The sequence below is a fragment of the Durio zibethinus genome, chromosome 7, assembly GCF_047325235.1.
Source record: "Durio zibethinus cultivar Kanyao isolate XHJ-2024 chromosome 7, ASM4732523v1, whole genome shotgun sequence".
NCBI classification, from domain to species: Eukaryota; Viridiplantae; Streptophyta; class Magnoliopsida; order Malvales; family Malvaceae; genus Durio; species Durio zibethinus.
In genome coordinates this window covers 19,152,486-19,165,368 of record NC_143168.1, presented here as the reverse complement: position 1 = coordinate 19,165,368, position 12,883 = coordinate 19,152,486, and the positions used below count along the sequence as shown (strand labels likewise).

Here is a 12,883-nt window from a genome sequence, read left to right as displayed (position 1 = left end):
ACAAAAATAGTAATACGGGGCTAGAAAGAATGAAATGAAATTGATTGATTACTTAAGACAAAAAAGAGAAAGGGGATAAAGAATAAAAAAAAAAAAGAGATTTTAAAGCGATTAAAAGCCAAATGGGTCCATCATAAGACAGAGATTCTGATCGAAAATTGAAAGTTTTAAAAGGATGAGATTATTGGAAGTGGTTTTTAAAGTTTGAAAGAATTGAACCAAAAGTTGAATTAACTTGGATGAAAAAACATGATATAATTCATTGACAGCATTTTTGTCTTTTCATTCATCACAATCATTACACGCATTACATACCTCTTAATAAGTTGCATAGAAATGTTCTTTATGAGACATCAGGAAGAATCAATATTTTTCTTTCTCGAAAGAAAGATGATGGCCTTGAAGATGGTACGTTAGCACAATCCTTAAAATCGAAAATGTCGATTTATAGGGTACCCAATCTCTTACTTTTCAACTCACAGCTCAGTCTTCTATAATTCCCTGACTTGTGATTTAATCCTAGTCGTTTTTATTTTTTGACTTGCAGTTTAGCCCCAGTCATCGTTAGTCCCAGTCGTTCGCGGTTCAATCTCGATCATTTCTATAGTTTTCTGACTTGTGATTTAATCACGATCGTTTTTATTTTCTAACTTGTGATTCAATCCAAGTTGACGTTATTTTGACTCGCGGTTCAATCCCGACCTCTTTAATTCAAAGTCACGGTTTAATCTTGATTGTAATTATCCTTTGACTCGTGATTTAATCCTAGTCCCCTTATTTTTTAACTTGTGATTCAATCCAAGTTGACATTATTCTGACTCGTGGTTCAGTCCCGAACTCTTTAATTCAAAGTTGCAGTTTAATCTTGATTGTCTTTATTTTTCGATTCATGATTTAATCTCGGTTTCTTTATTCTCTGACTTACGGTTCAATCCCGATCTCTTTAATTCAAAATCACAGTTTAATCTCGATTTTTGTTTTCTGACTTATGATTCAATCCAAGTTAACGCCATTTTTTGACTCGTGGTTTAATTCTGGTCTCTATATTCTCTGAATCGTGATTCAATCTCGATCTCTTTAATTCAAAATCGCAGTTAATCTCGATTTTTGTTTTTTGATTTGTGATCCAATCCAAATTAACGTTATTTTCTGACTCGCGGTTTGATCTCGGTCTCTTTATTTTTTGATTCACGATTCAATCCCGATCTCGTTAAGTCAAAATCACAGTTTGATCTCGATTGTTGTTATCCTTTGACTCGTGGTTTAATCCCAGCTTCTTTATTTTTTGACTTATGATCCGATCCAAGTTAATGTCAATTTTTATTCGTTATTTAATCTTGATCTCTTTATTTTCCGATTTGCGATTTAATCTCGATCTCTTTATTCTCTTATTCGTGACTTAATCCTGATCCTCAATATTTCTCTAACTCATGGTTTAATTTTGGTCTCCTTGTTTTTTTTGACTTGTGACTTAATCGAAGTTCAATCCTAATCTTGTTATTCCTTGATTCGCGGTGTCGTCTCGATCACTTTCTTTATTATTCGACTCTCGGTGTTGCTTTAATCGATTTTTTATTTTTCAACTCATGATGCCGTTATCACTTGACCTGATCTTAAAAAAAAAATTCACAATTTGCTTATGGACAAAATCGTTGTCTTTGTCTTTGCCCTATTCCTAATTCTCAGTAATGTGCAAAAAGGGACAGCTGTAGAAACCGATTTTGTTCGGGTCTACCTTTCTTATTTTATTTTATTTTCAATTTTATTGTTATTAATAATAATTTTGATAATAATATTAATAATAATATTAATTTAATTAAAAATTAAAAATTAAAAATCAAAATTATTAAAATATTAATTAAAACAAACAAAAAAACAAACAAACAAAGGGAGAAGAAGGACAAAAAACAAAGGGTTGGTACGGCGATGTCGCTGCCCCTGTCCAGCCCTCTGCTCGACAACCACCCTACCCAGTCCCATCAGACCTTTCAACCCTCGACCAACCCTTGTCCAACCACCTCTACAACCTACCCCAGCCCACCTATAGCCGCCTAAATCCCTATCTTTAAAACCCACCAGCTCTTCCCTTTAATTTCTCTCCCTGGAACAAAAAAAAAAACCACTCAAACAGAAGCTAAAAAAATGCAAACAAACCCCCCAACATCGAACAAAAAGCCAAAACAATTAACACAAAAAAAACAAAAAAATAGAAACCACAATGGCGAGGAACCCAACGCTAAGGAGATACTTGCAATAAAAAAAAAAAGATCATTAGTTTGAGTCTTTAAAAAAAAAAGGGTCAGAAACTTCAAAACTCGATCTACGAGAATCGAGACTGTTTTTGATGAAAAATGTACCAGATCTGAGCTCAAGAGATTGAACGGAACCTCCTAGTCAAAATTTTTTTTTTTTCAATCACCGTCGACCATCGCCAACGACGGCCAGCGTGACAGTCCGACGACCGAACGACGAGAGCCCTAGAGCTCTCTTTTTTTTTCTGAAATAGAAAAGAATGAACTGAAAAAAAATTGACTTTTATAGAAGACACAGAAGTAAAACGACGCCGTTTTGAGCATAAGACCAAAATGACACCGTTTCAAGCATAAGAGGATCCGTGCGTAGACCGAACCCAACCTGAGATCTGCACAAATTGACCCACCAACCCGTTTCAGCCACCCTCTAGTCGGTTCGTACGAATCGTCAGTGAATCGGTCGAACCGGTCTGAACCGCTTGGCTACAAGAATCGCTCATCAGGTGGTTCAACCGAACGGCATGTCGAACTGACCCTTTTTCGGTCCAACCGAACCGTTGACCAGTTCAATTCAAGTAAAATTTTTTTTTTTTTGAATTTTCTATTTTCTTTATATATTATTATTTTTGTTATTTTAAGTATTTTTTTATATATTTATGCATGATAAGTTCTTAAATTCGTTAAGATAAATTTTTAATTGTTTTAATAATAATTAAAATGAAAACAAGTAAGATAATAATTAAAAACATATATTAAAAATGCTCAAAAAAAAGTAATAATAATAATAATATATTTTTTATTATTTTTTCTGCCTAGATGTTAGAGGAAATAAAAATATAATCATAAAAATAATTTCGCCTAGATGTTAAAAAATTATTGTTAATAAATTTTCATAAAAAAAAAGAAATATATAAGAATTTTTCAATTAATTTTCCAAAATTACTAAAATCAAACTTGCTCAAAAATTCCCTTAGATGTTGGAGATTTTTATAGATGTTCGTATTTTCTTAAAAAAAAAATGAAACCTTAAACACTAATTCTTAAATTTCAAACCCTAGGTTTCTAAAATCCCTAAAATCTAAAATCCCTTAAATCCAAACCTTTAAGGTCCAAAACCCTAAAATCCCAAACTCTAAAATCAAAATCATAAACCTTCCATACTTTAAAATTCAAGCCTTAAGACCCTCTGAACCTTAAAATCAAACCCTAAAACCCTCAAAACTCAAACCAAAATCCTAAAATCTGAATCTTCAAAATCTTGAAACCCTAACCTTAAAACCTCTACTCAAGCCCCTACCCAAAACATTCTGAAAATCCTAAGGACACGTGTGAGAATCCCATTTGAAATGATTTGTTCTTAAATGCTGCCTAGATGATAGGGTATTTAGGAAACTTTACTTCATTAAATTTTTCATACGAGTTCTTAATTCGCATTAATGATAACTTTAATAAATAAAGGAGTATAACAATAAATTGAGATCTTAAATATAAACAGTCGCACCTAAGCTCTGCCTAGATATTAAAAAGTCGGGGTGGTCTCATTATACTTAAGAATCCAACTTTAAAAATTGCATTTTATGCTACATAACATTCATTGGCATACATACGTTAGCTTGTTATTATTAGTAATTATTTGTATTATCCTATCTTTAATTTTTATTTACTATTTGATGATAAAATATTTTATAATAAAAAAGAATAATACTTTTTTAAAAAAAAAAATTTTTGTGATATTATGATATAAAATAAAAAAATAACATTCTAAAGGAAATAATTTTTGGTACTCTGCCTAGATGTTGGAGAGTCACTAATAATTATTTTCTATAAAGATTGTTATTTCATTTTAAGGATTATCGTGTTAAATCTTAAGCGAAAAGAGTTATTTTAAATTATGCCTAGATGTTGAAAAATTTTAAAATAATTCTTTAACTTTAAGATTTTTTCAATATTCCTAAACAAAGAGCTTTAACAAAATTTTATTTTTTCAAATGAAAGGAATTAATGTTAAAATTCAAATTGAAACCATTTTTATCCAACACCGAAAATAGCGCATAGTTAAATGCTACCAATTTATGGGTGTTGCAGGGGTGCTAATCTTTCCCCACACGTAACCGACTTCCGAACCCAACTTAGGTTTTCGTATATCAAAATTTATCTTTTTTATAAACTTTAAACTTGCTTTTATAATTTTATTAAAAATAAATAAACTTTTGGGTGATCAATCACATCTTAACAAAGATCAGTGACGACTCTCTCATTTATTTTGACTTTAAAACTCTTTTACGTCTGTGGTCCAAAACCATTACGACATAAATTGACTAAAAAAATTCTTGCTCTGAATATCACTACATGGGCAAAGACTAACTGTTTGAGTAAACTGTATTGGTCTAATTTCAGTTGGTTCTAGATTAAATTGGGGAAAAAAAAAGAGAATATAGCTTTATAAGTGCCTTTTTATGGAGATAGATAATAAGATAAATATTGATTATCATGGATCAGGCAACCATAGAAGTCTTGTTGATGTGGGTTACGTAGCTGATGAAAAAAAAGATGGTGAAGGAAAAATGGATATAGAGGGATCGTTAAGCTTTATGGGTTAGGCAGGAAGATCTTGAAATTGTCACTAAAAAAGGCAAAAGATCACAATTGTATGCAGCTTACCCCCACTCTCACCATTTTTTTTGTTTTCTGACCTTCGGCATTGTCAATACCCTGTCCATTTTCTTAATCCCCGTTTGTTTTGACAGATAGAGGGAACTGGGGAGTATGGGGGCACCCAAGGACAAGGAAAGAGAAGTCAACAACGTCACCACGTGTTGTCTTCTTCTTCTTCTTTTCTATGATTATATAACTGTGTGACAGGTAAAACACTTTGAAACAGTTTTGGTCTTTGTTTGTGCATTTGTCCATCATGCTATATCGTGGAGGTTTTTCTACCAGAAATGGAATAGATTACGACCTGTGATTGGGGGTGTAACGATATATTAGTATTTGTAAATTATAAAAATATATTTATAATTTATAAAATATGTTTATAACTTATAAATTAAAAAAAAAAATTGAATTCATTTAAACAATAAATTTATCTAACTCGAATGAACTGAATTTAAAATAATTCGAATCTAAAATAACTTGTATATAAGATGATTCGAGTTTGAAATTATTCAAATTCAAAATTTTTTAAATTTAAAAATATTTAAATTCAAAAAATTTCATATTCAAAATGATTTGAAATGAATTTTAATTTAAAAAATTTAAATTAAATATAATTCAATCCAAACCCATCGAATAAGCTCGTTTGCAACAAAAAAAAAAAAAAAAGGAAGAAATTGAGCAATAATCCAACTAATATCAACTTGTAATTACTTGTATCAAATCAAAAAATTAACCTCAACCTACCAAAAATACAAGATGCATCACTTTATTAAACGAATTCAAAATTATAAAAGGTAAATACTCATTTTCTTTGTGCTATATACTTTTTGTTAATTTGGTATTTAAAAAAATAAATTATAAATTTTGTACTTTAACTTTCATTTCATCGTTTATTTTGGTAATCAACTTTTTGATAGAGTATAAAAATCTAAAAAGATATTAACACATATAAAAAAATTCAATCAATATTATATTATCAATTGCCATATTAATATTAAAAAAGTATTGAAAAATTCAAGGACTTTTTTAAAAAAATTTTAAAGACCAAAATATGTTTTAAAAATTATAAAATATATAAAATATTTTAAAAAAATATAAAAAATCTCAAAATTTTAATAAAAATAAAAAAATAAAAATTCCGTAAAAACCAAAAAATGATAATTTTAATAAAAAATTTTCTTAAAATTAAAAAAAAATTGACAAAAACTTAAAAAATGAAACAAAAATCTAATATTTTGAAAAAATCTGAAAGTTTTTTAAAAATAATAAATTTTCAAATTTTCAAAAAAATTTAAAATTTTGAAAATCTGAAACTTGTAAAAAATTTAAATTTTTTTTGAAAAATAAAAAATCTTAGTAATTTAATAAAAATCCTATAAAATTCAAAATAAAATTTTGAAATTTTCAATAAATATATAAAAATGAAAATTTTAATAAAAATAATTAAAACTAAAGATATTATTATTTTAATTAATATTTTTATTTTTTTATATTTTTTTTGAATTTCTTAGAAATTTTTTGAATTTTCTTAGATTTTGTATTAAATTGTTAAGTTTTTTATCTTTTAATTTTTCATAACTTTTGCACTTTGTTTCCAAATTTTTAGGGTTTTTAATTCTTCATAAATATTTTAATTTTTTTATTCTCTATATTGTTTCATATTTTTTGAAAAATTTTTTAGAAAATTTTAAAAATTTTCATATTTTTTAAAAACTTTAGAATTTTTAAGTTTTTGTGAATTTTTTCAAAAATTTTTTGTTTTTTTAATTTTCAAAAGTTTTTGAATTTCATTGAATTATTTATTAAAATTTTGAGTTTTTTCTTTTAAATTTTATTCATTCATAATTTTTTAAGTTTTTATACTTTTTAAAATATTTTAGTTTATTTAATTTTATATAATTTCTTTAAATAATTCATTTTTAAAAAAATTTTTTTAGAAAAATTTTTAAATGTTAACATTATAATTGATGATGTAGGATTTATTAAATTTTTTTATAAATAATTATATTTTATTAGATATTTATGTCATTTTTTTCGTTGATTGTTGAGTTAATGACGTTAGTGCAAAGTAACAAAATAAATAACGAAATAAAAATTAAAGTATCAAATTAAAATTTTATTTTTTAAAATTATCAAAATTGATATAAAATATATAATAAAAGGGCTAAATGTATATTTATCCTTAAAAAAAAAAAAAAAAAACCAACAGAATACAAAACAGGACAACAATCTGATGTGCATTTAAAGCAGTGAACAATCAGCTACCACAGAAAAAGACAAAGCACACCCTATAAACTCAAAGTCAATTTTCTCTTTTGTCACACCATCTCCACTTATCCAAACAATGGAAACTTGGTTCCTCATCCTCCTCACAATTTCCATCTCTCTTCTTCTCAAAGCCTTTCTCAACCTCTTCTTCCCTTCCAAAACGCTTCCCCATAATCTCCCTCCAGGCCCTTCCACTTTCCCTATCATTGGCAACATCTTATGGCTCCGCAAATCTTTCTTCGAAATCGAACCAATCCTCCGCAGCCTCCATACAAAGCTTGGTCCCATGGTCACTCTACACTTTGGTCCTCGTCCCAACATCTTCGTCTCCGATCGTTCCCTTGCTCACCAGGCTTTAGTCCAAAGCGGTTCACTATTTTCAGACCGCCCCGAAGCTCTTGCTACTACTAAGATCATGACTAGTAACCAACACAACATCAACTCTGCCCCCTATGGCCCAACCTGGCGGCTTTTGCGGCGGAATCTGACTTCAGAAATCCTCCATCCTTCACGTATAAAGTCCTATTCTCATTCACGTAAATGGGTTTTGGAAATTCTTCTTGATAATTTAGAGTCAAAGGCTAAAACTGGAGAATCGGTTCAGGTTTTGGCTCATTTTCAATATGCTATTTTTTGTTTGCTAGTTTTGATGTGTTTTGGTGATAAGCTTTCTCAAGAGAAAATCAAAGAAATTGAAGCTGTTATGCGAAGGGTGCTGTTAAGTTCTGGAAGATTCAATATACTTAACATTTGGCCTAGAGCGACCAAGGTTTTGCTTCGTAAGCAATGGAGGCAGCTTTTTCAACTACTTAAGAATCAAGAAGATGTGCTGATTCCTTTGATAAGAGCAAGAAAGAAAGCTAAAGTGGAGAAACTAAGCAAGGACAATGATGATTATGTTTTGGCATATGTTGATACTTTGTTGGATTTGGAGTTACCAGAGGAGAAAAGGAAACTTGATGAAGGAGAAATTGTTAGTTTGGCCTCTGAGTTTCTTAATGGTGGCACTGATACCACCTCCACCGCTTTGCAATGGATTATGGCAAATTTGGTGAAATACCCATATATTCAGGATAAATTATTGCTTGAAATTAAAGGGGTTGTGGGAGATGAAGAGGAAAAAGTCAAAGAAGATGATTTGCAAAAGATGCCTTATTTGAAAGCACTGATTTTGGAAGGGTTAAGAAGGCACCCACCAGGGCACTTGTTGGTGTCTCATAGTGTGACAGAAGACACAGTCCTGGGAGAATTTTTGGTCCCCAAGAATGGAACTATCAATTTCATGGTGGCAGAAATGGGATGGGATCCAAAGGTGTGGGAGGATCCAATGGCATTTAAGCCTGAGAGGTTCTTGGGAAGTGATGATAGTAGTGGTGAAGCGTTTGACATAACAGGGAGTAGGGAGATTAAGATGATGCCTTTTGGAGTTGGGAGAAGAATTTGTCCTGGACTTGGCTTAGCCCTTCTTCATCTGGAGTATTTTGTGGCAAATTTGATTTGGAAATTTGAATGGAAGGCTATGGATGGAGATGAGATCAGCTTGGAGGAGAAGCTAGAGTTCACGGTTGTGATGAAGAATCCATTGAGGGCCCACATTTCGCCAAGGAAGAGACAAGGTGTTGATTTTCTACTTAGAAATTAAATTATATAGGTGGAGTCAGATGTCAATTTAGCTATTAAGTATGTGCATAATATGTATGCATGTTTCTTTCTATACATGAATCTAGAAAACTTTATAGTAAGTAGTTTTCTACATGACTGCATCAATTGATCTGATAAGGAATACCAGTTAATGAATGGGGCAGCCTAGACCGTTACTTCTCCCAGAATAATTGGCAACAAACTTTATTGGTTTCACACCATTTAAGCTTTTCACAAACATATGGACATGGTATTCTGCTTTTGGCAAGGTGTCCTGGAATTTTTATGGCATCCCCTGGATTTCTGTCACGCAAATTTCATTGGAAAAGCTTATCTTTTAATGAGTTTTCTTTGAAGTTTTCTTCATAGTTAAAGTTAATTAATAAGACACCATCGAATGGATCACTTAAATAGCGAAAAGAGTATATTCTCTTTTTGTTGCTTAAGATTTGAATATATTAAGAAAGTAATTTTTTTTATAAATTTATTACATTTCACGTAAATAAACTTGCTACTTGCTTGCATCAGTCTAAGAAGGGATTAATGGATAAAACCCAAAAACCTAGCACTGCTTAAAAAATTTATTTACCAAGACAAGTAATAGTTATTATCATCCAGTTGGCTTGGTCAGTTACTTATTTTTTACTTTATTGAATAAATAGTGGGTTAAGAACATTTGATCGTAATCCGAATACAATATGCAAATAAAAGAAATAACATGAAATGAATCAAAATTACTAAACAGCTTTCCTAAACGTCAAAAAAACATGCATAGAAAGTTCGATCTTAGAAAGCAAGACAAAAAATCACTGTAGAGTTTTATTATATTAAAAATATAATAAAAATTATATTTTTAATATAAAATATGTAGTGAATATTAAAACTTTATTTTCGAGTTCTTGAATTTTAACAAAAACTACATTTTTAAAATAATAAAGAACACATTTTAACAAAGGCCACTTATTATTATTTATAAAATTTGTTCCAAAGATTCTACTCCCTAAAACCGTCTGGAGAGAGTTAATCATCCCCTTCTAACTCTCATGTTGACTTTATTGCGACGGTTAATCCATGCATTTTTTTTTTTTTTTTGCATAAAGACAGTCAACGTAAGAAGAGTAATTAAGATTATAAAATTATTTTTGTTGAAAATATTAAATTTTTTAAAAAATTATTTAATTTCACTAAAAATAATATGTTATTCAAATGTAACATGTTATAAAAATTACATATTATTCATGTGTTATTAAAGATAATTTAGTAAAAAATTTTATTAAATAATCTTATATTCTTCTAAATTAAATACAAAAATCTTACATTCTCAAAATCAATAAAATCTATGAATCACATATTTTATAAATCAACAAAATTCAAAAACCACATATTTTCTTTTAATATCACTTTTTTTTTCCAAAAAATAAAAATTTGGTAATCAAATGCCGCTAAATATAAAAGTAAGTAATTATAAATGAAGTAAATTATGGCTTAAACAAACTGAGAATAAAACCAACTAATCCAAGGTGAAATAAAAAAAAAAAAACGATTGCTAAAAGAGAGAAACCGTTATAATCTTCAGTTTTGATAATTGAGTAATGATTCCAATGAAAAGGTTACTAGTCTTTTGCAGGAGAGGGTCTTTTTTTTTGGGCCCATAGGAGAGGGATTTTTTATACAATATTATTCATCAATATCAGTTTTTTTTTTTTTTTTTTTTAGAGATCGAAATTACAAGGTTAAACACATTTTTAGATAAGTTAATTTTTATGCTGATTTCATAATTATTTGGGCTTTTAATGGAAATGAGAATCATCATGTGATGATTAATCCATCGGTAGAAATTATGAAGTTTATATTAGAAATATATTTTAGAAGTTGTAAGATTTAAAGCTTTCAGATTGTAAGCAATTCTGACCGCTTTAAAAAAAAAAAGTATAATGAATGAAAGGCTTATAATTAATAATCAATTTTAATTTTATAAATTTATTTTGAAATTTTATTTGCTTTATACAAATAGAGAATAATAAAATCGCGTTAGCTCAAGAAAAAAAAAATGGCTATCCACAATTATATTTTTAAGGTAGTTTTTTATGTAAAATATTTTATTTGTGTCATATTTTATATAAAAAAATTATGTGCATAATTTATGTTGATACAAAAATATAAAACATAATTTTTTAGTTTTATTAAATTTATTTATAATTTTTTAAAAATTTTAAATCATGTTATATTTATATATTTTTTTATATTATTTTCGTATTATATCATAATATCATATTTCAAATTATTATGTCTATCTCTAAAGAACAAGCCATATCGCAATAATATTTTATTCCCTTTCCCACTTTTTGGAAGGAAGGAAATAGGAAACCAAATTAAAAAAAAAAAAATCCTTTTGAGAGAAGGGTTTTGTCTGAAAAAATAAAAATTAAAAAAAAAAAGAAAAAACTTGCACTCAAATTAAATCTCTTTTAGTTATTGGCTCTAGCCAATGAATAGGAGTTGCTACATTGTGATTTGTAAAAAGAAAGGAGAGAAATGGAAGTTTTTATGAGAATAATCAACAAACATGCAACACAAGGGAAGACTTACAATTAAATATGTATTATGTATAGCAGTGATTGATAAACTGTCAATTGAGAGATTTTAAAATTAAAAATTTTGAATTTGAATCTCAATTATAATTCAATTATATTTGATAATGTTAAGGGACCACATCCACTATATTAACTTTGTAATGCAAACCCATTCAGTGATTTCCCTCGCCTAGCCTAGCCTTGTAGAGAGGAAGAGGAAGTCCATAACTCATTTTTCTTTTTTGATGCAAGAGAGGTAAAAAAATCCCTAGTTTAGGGAATGAATGAATTGATATTCCTGAAAATTTTAATTAATGTTAGATTGGTTGTTCGTTTGTCAATAAAAAACAATACTTGTCTTTCCCTTAAATTTATCTGTATCATGAAAAATATTTCAATAGAATGATTGACTAACAGTTTTTTATTTAGATTTTTATATATTTTCATGAATATTTGATCCTAATAATTAAGTGTTTTTCATTCTTCTACCATTTATTTAAGCAAATAATAATAATAATAAAAGACAGCCCATTTCCAATTGTCTCACCTAACACTTGATTTTCTAAATGGAATAAACTATGAATGCTTTAATTTTTTTATCAAGTGGTTCTAATGTCTATTTTAACAACAAATTTATTTCAAAACATGATAATATATGTGTAGACTTTGATGCAACTGATTGAGGATGGGGGTTTTGAAAGACAATAAATTGGAGATACACGTACAATTTTTCATTAGTCCTTACTCCTTAGACCTGTCCTGTAACTTTTACACGTTTTTTACATGTAGTGCTATGTTCTCTAATATATAAGCACTTATGGTTCTCATAACATGCAAAAGTATATTTCAAAGTGGACTATCATTTCTCCAACTAAAAATAGAACAGATTTTGGTACATTAGTAGGATTAGATATTTAATAGTAAATTGCCATTAATCATATAGTCTATTAATAAAGTGTTTAATTTTTAATTTTAATTATCGAAATTTAATTTTTAATAATTTTAAATATAATAAAATATTTTATGGTAAGTTTAAGTATATGAGCTGTGGACATTGATTTTGTCCGGGTCTACTTTATTTTATTTTATTTTATTTTCAAATTTTTTTATTATCAATAATAATTTTGATAATAATATTAATAATAATATTAATTTAATTAAAAATTAAAAAAATTAAGAATTAAAAATCAAAATCAAAATTATTAAAATATTAATTAAAACAAACAAAAAAAAAAAACAAACAAAGGGAGAAGAAGGACAGAAAACAGAGGGCTGGTACGACGACATCGTCGCCCCCTGTCCAGCCCTCTGCTCGACAGCCACCCTACCCAATCCCATCAAACCTTTCAGCCCCCGACCAACCCCTGTCCAGCCACCTCTACAACCTACCCCAGCCCACCTATAGCCACCCAAATCCCCATCTTTAAAACCCCCCAGCTTTTCCCCTTAATTTCTCTCCCTAGAACAAAAAAAAAAACCAGTCAAACAGAAACT

General features: G+C 28.7%; 1 pseudogene across 1 annotated transcript; it reads left to right on the top strand.

The window, feature by feature from the left end:
- The first annotated feature begins 7,126 nt into the window (after positions 1-7,126).
- On the top strand, positions 7,127-8,992 carry LOC111277753 (cytochrome P450 89A2 pseudogene; annotated as a pseudogene). The gene has a single exon (XR_016343575.1). The product of XR_016343575.1 is annotated as a cytochrome P450 89A2 pseudogene (transcript).
- Positions 8,993-12,883: the final 3,891 nt, after the last annotated feature.